The sequence below is a fragment of the Hyaena hyaena genome, unplaced genomic scaffold (genome assembly GCF_003009895.1).
Source record: "Hyaena hyaena isolate Hyena2069 unplaced genomic scaffold, ASM300989v1 scaffold_563, whole genome shotgun sequence".
In the NCBI taxonomy this organism is placed as follows: domain Eukaryota; kingdom Metazoa; phylum Chordata; class Mammalia; order Carnivora; family Hyaenidae; genus Hyaena; species Hyaena hyaena.
This window is the reverse complement of record NW_024081197.1, coordinates 859,011-868,592: the sequence shown is the minus strand read 5'-3', so window position 1 is coordinate 868,592 and position 9,582 is coordinate 859,011. Positions and strand designations below refer to the sequence as shown.

The 9,582-nt window shown below is 40.5% G+C and overlaps 1 long non-coding RNA gene across 1 annotated transcript; it reads left to right on the top strand.

The window, feature by feature from the left end:
- Nucleotides 1-81: 81 nt before the first annotated feature.
- Nucleotides 82-8,386, top strand: LOC120248072. Its single transcript, XR_005532486.1, has 4 exons — nucleotides 82-525; nucleotides 5,555-5,662; nucleotides 6,203-6,352; nucleotides 8,309-8,386. It is a non-coding gene; the product is annotated as an uncharacterized LOC120248072 (long non-coding RNA).
- Nucleotides 8,387-9,582: the final 1,196 nt, after the last annotated feature.

Below are 9,582 nucleotides of genomic sequence, written 5' to 3'. Positions count from 1 at the left end.
ACCCCATGGCCAACCCCGCCCATCTGAGGCCTTTCAGCCAATAACATGAGGTGAGGGGGCGGGGTCAGGCTTGCTCTCGATTGGGTGTTGACGCGGTAACGATGTCTTGGATCTCTCCCTCCCCCTCCTTTTGCAGACCGCGCTCGCGTGCGACGCCCCGCCCACCTCGCCCCACACTTCCCTGCTTTCGCTCTTCGCCTCCCGTGGCTGAAGGAGAGGAGGGGGGCGGGCTTGAAGAAAAGATGCAGAGCCGGCCGCGCGCGCGCGCACAGGCCGGGTGAGACTACGGCGCGTGCGCGGGTTCCGGAGTGCCACGCGCTCTCCTTTCCTTTGCAACCCCTCCGGAAGGCAGGCTCCGTCCGGTCTCCTCGTAGTGCGCGTGCGCCCTGGAATCGCTTCCCTTCCAAGGTCTGAGTTCGTGCCGGCGAACTCCCGCTTCTTCGCTATCGCTCCGCCTGGGACTTCACGTGCGCCAAGGCGGCTGCAGAGGCGGGGCCTGGCTGGGTCGCTTTTCCGAGGGCGCAGGTTGGTGGCTTGCGGGAGGCCACGACTTAGTTTTAACTGCTGGCGCACACTATTGAGGGGGTGTCTTCCCCCGACCCCTCCGGCGCCGTCGCGCCTTGCCGGAAGCCGGGAGCGTGGGCGCGCAGACAAAGCTACCGCCCAAAAGTTTTGGCGACGAACCGGAGTCTTCTTGTCGCGGAGAGAGTGCACAGTGCCCGCACTAGGGTTGTTTGGCATCGGGAATCCACTCGCTGCCTGCGCGCTGGCAAGGAGCAGCCACTCCCGGGTGGTTTTGGTCAAGACTTTGTAGAATTTTCTTTCAGGTTTCAGACTAAAGGTGTTAATCCCTTGAATCATAGTCCGTGGCGGTGGGGAAATGGATAGAATGAAGTGGTCCTTCTATTCGCTCATTCAGCTTTATTTACAATTTCTTGTTATCAACCTAAGTCTTTAAGTCTTTTAGCCTCTCAAGTCCTTTTTTTTTTAAATTTTTTAAAAATGTTTTATTTATTTCTGAGAGAGAGAGAGAGAGAGACAGCGTGAGCAGGGGAGGGTCAGAGAGAGGGAGTCACAGACTCTGAAACAGGCTCCAGGCTCTGAGCTGGCAGTCAGCACAGAGCCCGACGCGAGGCTCGAACCCACGAACCGCGAGATCATGACCTAAGCGAAAGTCGGACGCTTAACTGACTAAGCCACCCAGGCGCCCCTAGCCTCTCAAGTCCTTAAAAGTCTGATGTAAATTCACCTCTGAAGCCTTATTCTGGGCTCCTTACCTCAAGCACTCCACTCCTTTGGCTTGCTCTCTCCTGCCCTAGTCTGTTTTCTTTCTGCCAGGGAGTTTCCCCCGACCCACTCCTATAACTGCCTGCTGTGAAACACCGGTGTGATGAGTGAATGAAGGTGTATTAAGGGAGTTACAAATTGCGTTTAATCTTGAGGAACTGGTGCGATGGAGGAGAGACAAAGAAAAGCAATGGGGGCATATGATGCGAACTCAAGTACTTATTAGGGAAACGGCAAGTGATCCATTTTTCCTTCAGTAATCAAGAGGAGCAAAGTCTGGAAAATTAGGTTGGTAGTCTTTAGTCAGCGGATAGGCTTGGACTTTATAACCGCCCCTTTTGGAGGAGCCACTGAAGATTTTGAAGGGGCAAATGATAGGACAAAACTTCTCTAGAGAGATTATCTACCGGATGGATTGAGGATTGGAGTGAAAAAGCATAGAAAACAACTTACTAGACGAGGTATTTGTGCAAGAAATGAGGAAACTTAGAACTAAGTGGTATTAGGGCAGGGGTCTGCAAGCTTTTCCGTGAAGAGCCAAACATATTTTAGGCACTGTCTTTCATAAATACTCAACTGCCTTATAGTAAGAAAGCAGTCATAAAAGATAATTAGAGGAATGAGCATGATTGTGTTCCATAAATATTTATAGACACTGACATTTTAGGTGTCATGAAATACTGATTTTTTTCCAACTCTTTAAACCTGTAAAAGCCATTTTTTTCATCTACAGAGACGCAGAAAGAGTCTATAGACCATAGTTTGCTCACCCCTGTGCTTCTCTTGGGGCAGAATGAACAGGATTTAACTGGGAAAACTAAGTGACCATATAGTCTAGCCTCCAATCTAGAATATCTTTGGAACTGAAAGGGGGCACTATACACTGGGAGAACAGAATTAAAATTAGATTGTCCCAGGCATATCTCAGTGGTCATCCTGAGGTTAATGGTTAGCAGTCAGAACTGCTTTAGGACTTGGTAACAGAAAATGCCAATGATTGGGAAGAATCATCCTGATTTGGGGAGAAGATGGATGCTTTTAACAGTACCAGGTGTTATACAGTTGGGATGACATCAGGCAGGAAGAAACCACCTGGGAGGTTTCATAGCAGGCCACTCCTTATATGTTATTGACCAGACAGGGTCACTAACTATTCCCTAAACAGCAACTGACAAGGAGATTGGGACTACCATTATTTGTTAGTGTTTATCTGATTTTTGGCAGATTTTAGGCAGTATTATGGCATGCATTGTTGGACACTTAGCATCTCTGGTTCCTTCCCACTAAATGTCAGTAGCACACCTCTGTTATTGGGGCACCAAAAAAGCAACCCTCTTCCGACCCCTAGAAAGATGATGTTCCTTGAGTGGTTTAACCAAATGGCTTAAACCATCAGGATTTACCTTGGAGGTGAATTATACACATGTAGGTTTCTTTTCCCTGATTGGTTTGAAAGGAAGAGAGGAATTGAGCAGTATTGAAGTTCTGTTGTCAAGAGAGTAGGATGGGGAATGTGGGTAGGTAACTAACATTGTCTGCCATGGGAGTAAAAAGTCAAACATTTTCTTTTATATCCTTGATAAAATAAATATCTCAACTTCTCCACACTTGAAGCTCCTCTCCCCCTTTAACATTTTTTCTGAGCAACTTATTCTCATTCTAAGCTCCCTGAACTGGTCGAAAAGGCAATTCTTTCTCCCCGCCAGGTAACAGTATCTCCCAGTAGGATATTCCTGTTCTGAATACTGTAATACCTTTCTGCTCTTTTTCTTCTTTTTTTCCCACACGAAGGCACTAGTCCTGTATACTGATTTCTTTTACTCAAGTACCCTATCTCCAATGGCACTCAGCTATTTAAAGGAAACAACTCAGAAATCTCAGTTGGTCCACTCAAAGTCTTCCATAAATCCACAAATGGCTTTGCTGCCTTCCCTTCTGCAGCAAACCTAATCTTTACACATAATTTCTATCACATTGATGTGTTTCCCTTTACAATACCTGGTCTCCATCCTCCCCATTGCTAAATTCATTCCCCACTCCAAGATTTTACTCATTCTGTTTCCTCACTGAGAGCGCCCTTTATCCTTTCTTCATCCATATTGTTATCTTCCAATACCTTTTCTAATTCTGCCTCTGTCTTAGGCCTGTGACTGTATCAGCCACAATGATCTCTTTCTCTGAATTTCTACAAATTTCTCACCTATTCATTTTATTTTATGCTCTTCTTGGCTATTCTGTTCCTGAAACTCTCCTTTGGATCTCTAGATGTCACCTTTTGCCTCTGTAGATATTCCTTTTCTGAGTCTTTCCCACCTTCCTTTTCCTCTTTATATCCATCCCTACGTCGCCCAGGGGTCATCTATAAGCATCTGTCATTATCTGTGTTCTTTTCTCCTCCTATTATTCTTTTTTTCCTTGACATTTTATCTACTTAGTGATTTACTTATCTCTGTGGAAGATGTACCTCTCCAGCCCTGACCTCTCTCTGGGAGATAATACTACTGGCCACCAAATATTTCTATTTTTTCCCATACACATAGCAGACTTGTATTTCCCTTCTCCTTTGAACTCCGTGTGGCCAATGAAATGTGACTGGAAGTGATCTGTGTCACTTCCAAGTAAAAGCTTTAAGAATGCACAATTTCTAAATAAACTTTTTTTTAAGGGGGTGCCTGGGTTGTTCAGTTGTTTAAGCATCCAACTCTTGGTTTCAGCTCAGGGCATGATCTCATGGCTCATTAGTTTGAGCCCTGCATTGGGCTCTGTGCTGACAGCACAGAGCCTGCTTGGGATTCTCTCTTCTTCCCTCTCTGCCCCTCCTCTGCTCTTGCTCTCCCTCTCTCTCTCAAAATAAATAAACTTAAAAAAAAAAAAGAATGCACAATTTCTCATACCCTCTTTTCTTTTGGCAAAATGATGGAATGTTTTAGTTATGTATTGCTATATAACAAACCACTTCAAATCTTAGTGACTTAAAATAGTAACTGGGGCACCTGGGTGGCTCAGTCAGTTAAGTGTCTGACTTCGGCTCACGTCATGATCTCAAGTCTCATGAGTTCGAGCACTGGGCTCTGTTGCTGACTGCTCAGAGCCTGGAGCCTGCTTCAGATTCTGTGTCTCCTTCTGTCTCTGGCCCTCTTCCACTCATACTAATGTTCTGCCTCTCTCTCTCTTTCTCAAAAATAATAATTAAAAAATAGTAACTTTTATTATCACTAACGGTTTTGTGGATTGGAGGGGCTCATGGGCAGCTGTCTTATCTTGCTTGGGGTCTCTCATGTGGTTCAAGCCAGGTATTTTCTGTAGCTGGAGTAATTAGAAAGCTTGACTGAGATGTGAGAATAGCCAAGTTTTTCTTCTTCCTAGTGTTATCCCAGGGCCTCACTTCACAATGGCTTCTCCAGTAGAGTAGCTTGATCTTAGTAGTTCAGGACTCCCAAAAGTGCAAAAGCCTCCAGATCTTGTAAGTTGTAGGCCTAGAAATAACACATTCTATTGGTTAAAGCAGTCACAGGGCCAGTTCAGTTTCAAGGGAAAGAGAAATAAACTCCATCTCTTGAATGGAGACTGGGGAAACAAGTGATAAAGAATTTGTGGCCTTCTTTATTTTTTTATTTTTTTAAATTTTATTAAAAAATTGTTTTTTAATTTCTAAGAGAAAGAGAGAGACACCGTGAGCAGGGGAGGGTCAGAGAGAGAAGGAGACACAGAATCCGAAGCAGGCTCCAGGCTCTGAGCTGTCAGCACAGAGCCTGATGCAGGGCTTGAACCCACGAACCTTGAGATCATGACCTGAGCTGAAGGTGGACACTTAACCAACTGAGCCACCCAGGTGCCCTGAATTTGTGGCCTTCTGTAATCTGTCACCCCAACAGTGTTTTAAACAGTGGCTGCTTCCATCAGTGAGGGCCCTAGATTCAGGACAAAGTAGAAAAGAGCCCTTAGCTGACAGACACAGTTGTGTGAATGAGAATACATCTCTGCTGTTCTAAACCACTGAGATGTTTAGTGGTTTGCTAGCAAACAAAGACTCATTTACACTAATACAAAAACTGGTACTGGAAGCAGGGCACTGCTGGAGCAAAAACCTAAAATATGTGGCATTGATATATACATGTATGTTATAAATGTTAGTGGTGGGTTGGTAGGCAGCTCTGATTCACTTATGAATCTCCCAGCACATCTAGCTCAGAAATTTGAGCTCAATAAATATTTCTTAAATAAGAGAACCTGTTTCTTATAATTCTGTTCTATTTCTTCATTTTAGAAAAAAACACTTCTTTCCCACATCAGATGTTTCTTGAAGTATGGAGTGAGTGCCACGATTATAACTCTCAATACTCTATTCCAATGCTACTAGCAAGTTTCCTGATGTGTAAGTTTGGCATGTGCAGCCCATCTTCTTCCTTTCCATTTTCCCGTGGGAGTCAGGCCTCCCACAGAAAGTATGCTTTCTGCTCTGCTGCTTCATACCTTAAGTTTCACAGGGGCCTGCCCAGGCCAGGGTATGCTTGGGTAAGCTTAACAGGATGGGCCCTTTGGGGGAGGTGTTTTTTGGTTTTGTTTTTGTTTTTTTGTTTTGTTTTGTTTTTTCAGTTTTAGGAGCTAAGTTTACTGCCAGGGTAATTTAGGTAATTTAGTATCTGAACTTTTCATTTCTCTCTGGAAAATTCATATTGCGAGGGAGTCATAATCATATTGAGCACATCTCTTTGGCTTTTAATTTTAAAAGTAAAAATTTTAATTTTTAGAGTATTTTTAGTTATCATTTGATCTTCTTTTAGAACTTATGTTAATGTTGAAAAAGGTAGGGAGACATAATTTGAGATGGCAAAAGAGCAGGTTGTCAATTATAGCCTTGGGTACAGAACAGCATTGGAGCTGATTTGTTGATATGTTGTTTTGACCCATTCAGGGCATTCAAGGGAACAAAATCTATACCAGTGACCCCAGGAGAACCCACAAAAGGGAGAAGTGACCTTATGAAGGTGGGATCAGGATTGCCCTAAATGACCTCTGACTTCTTGTCCAAGGAGGATAACGATATCCGAAGTTGATCTTAGTGGTAAGCTAAAGACATAAGGCAGTGGTCTTCATACATTTTGCTGACATATCCCCCAAATAATTTTTAAGTTGATGTGTAAAATTTTTTGTCTTAATTTTAGTTGCAAAGATGTAATTTCTGGTGAAACTAAATATGAATATTTTAAAATAAAAAGGGTTAACATGCATTAAATCAAATTCCATAGAAATTGAATACTCACCATCATCCATTTTTATAGAGATTTACATTATTTTTTCTGTGAGTTTGTATTTTCATTCTACTTCCCCACACAAGTTTTAAAATATATTTTTATGTTCAAATATGTTTTATTGCTTACTCTTTCATTTCTGCAATAAAAATTTGTTTATAATAAAAAAATTATGACAAAAAGGTTCTAAGTGTCAAAAATTTCTTTTGGATTGAATTATTATTACAATTATTAGTGCATAATTGATAATAACTACATTACAAATTTTTAAACATAGCTACTAAAGAGAACTAAAATTTAATTGGAAATAAGTCTCTCAATGAATGGTTGGCGCTCTCTCTTCCCAAATAATTCATGAATGTAATGTTTTGCTAAGAGACAGACTAGGAGAAGACAGAAAAAGACAGAATAATACTATTTGGTACAGGGCTTATCAAAAGTGACTATTGTGAATGCATTTAGAAATACATTTATATAAAATAGAATACTGTATATAGAAAACTACATATCTAAATCTACATAAATATAGGGATGAATAATGATGTAAGAAATGGTTAACAAGTGACAATGAACAGTAGTATTTGAGTAAAACAATGAATATAGATTTTCTGCTTTCAATAATCTTTAGGTGAAAATCAAGGAAAATATTTTTTCCTATGAGTCTGTATAATTGCTTAAGAAAATACAAAACATTGACTTCTGATACATGTTTCTTTTACATATAACACTGATCTGTTGATTGGAAATTTGTAATTTTTTTAAACATCTTTTTCTTTGAAATCATCTGAAATATGTGAGACACAGGAGAATGAGATTTTATATCAAGTTCTTTTTCATTACTGAGCAGATGTGCCTTGTAGCTGACTGGTATTTCTCAGAATATTTTCCACAAATTTTCCATATTTGAAATCTCAGATAGATACATGAAAACTTGCTGTGAGTTTCATTACTTAGATGAAATAGGGCTCAACCTTCTTTAGTATTTCTCTTTGCTATCTCGAAAGTGTTCTTTGGCATTGTCAGGGAGTGGAAGAGGAAATGGAATTGGACAAAAATGATCATAACTCTTGCCAACCCACTCTAGAGTGTAGATAAAACTCAAAATGCCCCAATGACAAACCAAAATACCCAGTTTCTAGCACCAAGCTTCTCTCTTAACAGAATTATGTAATAAGATAAGGAAAATCAGGAAATCTTCCTACAGGCTTATCATGCCTTGATTAAGTTAAATATTGATATTGATATTAGTGTTATTCCTGTGTATGGTGACTCAGAAGCTTTTTGTACACGGAACATTTGCCATCCTAAGATCGGGGATAAGTGAGAGGATGTCTGCTTTTTATAAGTGGGAAAAGAATGATTTTTAAAGGGAATTGGAAAAATAGAATTGTTGTGACATTTCAACTTAAGTCATATTTTTAGGCAGCTCAGTTTTAGGAAAGAGTAGGTGAAAGTTGAATAAATGGAATTGATTCCCTAAAAATCATCTGTGTTCTCCTTGGAAAGTACTTACAGAATCCTGGTGTAGATAGACTCCAGCTTGAAGACTACCAAGGTTAAGACAATAAAATTATGTGGGGAATACAGTGTAGTTGCAGGGGATTCTGTTAACACTGTTAGCCTCTTGGGCCTCTTGACCTCTTCCCCATGGGTAAGATGCTAAATGGTGAGAAACCAGGTGAGAAAGCTCAGTCCTGTGGCCAGTTTTACTCTTGGAACAAGGCTGCCATCAGGAATCATGCCTTCTGGTCTGTTTCTTTATCCTGCAGGTTTTACAGGGACAAGTCTTCAAGTGAGTGGAGGGGAGAGTCTCTGTCGTCCTGCTCTGCCAGTCGGTGACTCAGTGGTAAGTATGCCCGCTCTCATTGGTGGTGCCTTGTTTCTCAGCATCAGCTTTATCAGTAAGAGTGATAATTCTGAGCTGTCTACTCTTTTGCCTGTTTTTCAGTTGGTTCACAACTTGGTAGGAAGAAGAATGTGGTTTACTGTCCCCTAAATACTCTTCATCCTTAATAATGGTATGAATATTAACACAATAAATATGTACTGTGAATTTTCCTAAGTTCTTTTAGCCATGAAGTTATATTCAATGCTGCTTAATGTTTTTTCTAATAGATTTGTGAATAGCAATAAGTGTAGTTTGTTTTCAAATGTTATTTTCTAAGAGACTATAACTGGGCAATATACATAAAACACCAGAAGAGTTAAGTTCAGGAGAAAAAGAATTGGTCTTTAGCTTTAAACAGTTGTTTATCACACAGTATGTCCCAAGTTTCACAGAAGGTGAATGAGTACATTAAGGGGTTGACTCAGGAAGCAGGGCTTGCCATTCTGTTTCTTCCTGTGCTATAATTTACCTAGCTTGCTAAGCCTTGGTTTGAGTCATAAAACAGTGCTTTAAAGTATGACCATGATATGAAAAAATAAGATTATAAAACAAAATAAGGAAGTGATAACTAATAGAAGCTCTGGGCATAAAGATGTCTAGTGTTTCAAGGAAATGGCACTTTTTAAAGGGACACAAACCTATCTTCTATAAGCACTTGGGTCTTTGTAAAATGAGCTATGTTTTTGATTGCAAAAAAATTTATCAGAAGTTTAAAAGATTTAATTTAACACAAAATAAACTGTTCTTGAATTCTCTATAATGGATTTTTACAGATAATTCAAGTATTGTCATACCCTAGCAGAAATTTTGACTGGCTTTGACTTTGTTGTGGTTATTTAAAGGAAGTTCTCCAGTCGAACACTGCTTTTTAAAAGCAGACAGTTATAGGAATTTCTGACAGGAAGAACCAAAAGATCCCAAGTTTGATTCTTGTTTTCCTCTTGTCTCCAATGTCTAATTTAACATCAAGTCCTATTGACCCTGTTTCGAAAATATTATCTCAACCCTGATCAACCACTTCTCACCAGGTCTATGGCTACTATCCTAGTACAAGCTATCAGTTGCTCTGATTTGGACAGTGACAACAGCTTCAACAGCTTCTTGTTTGTCCATTCTTGCCTTCTCTGTCATTAACAATTTAACAGTATAAATCAG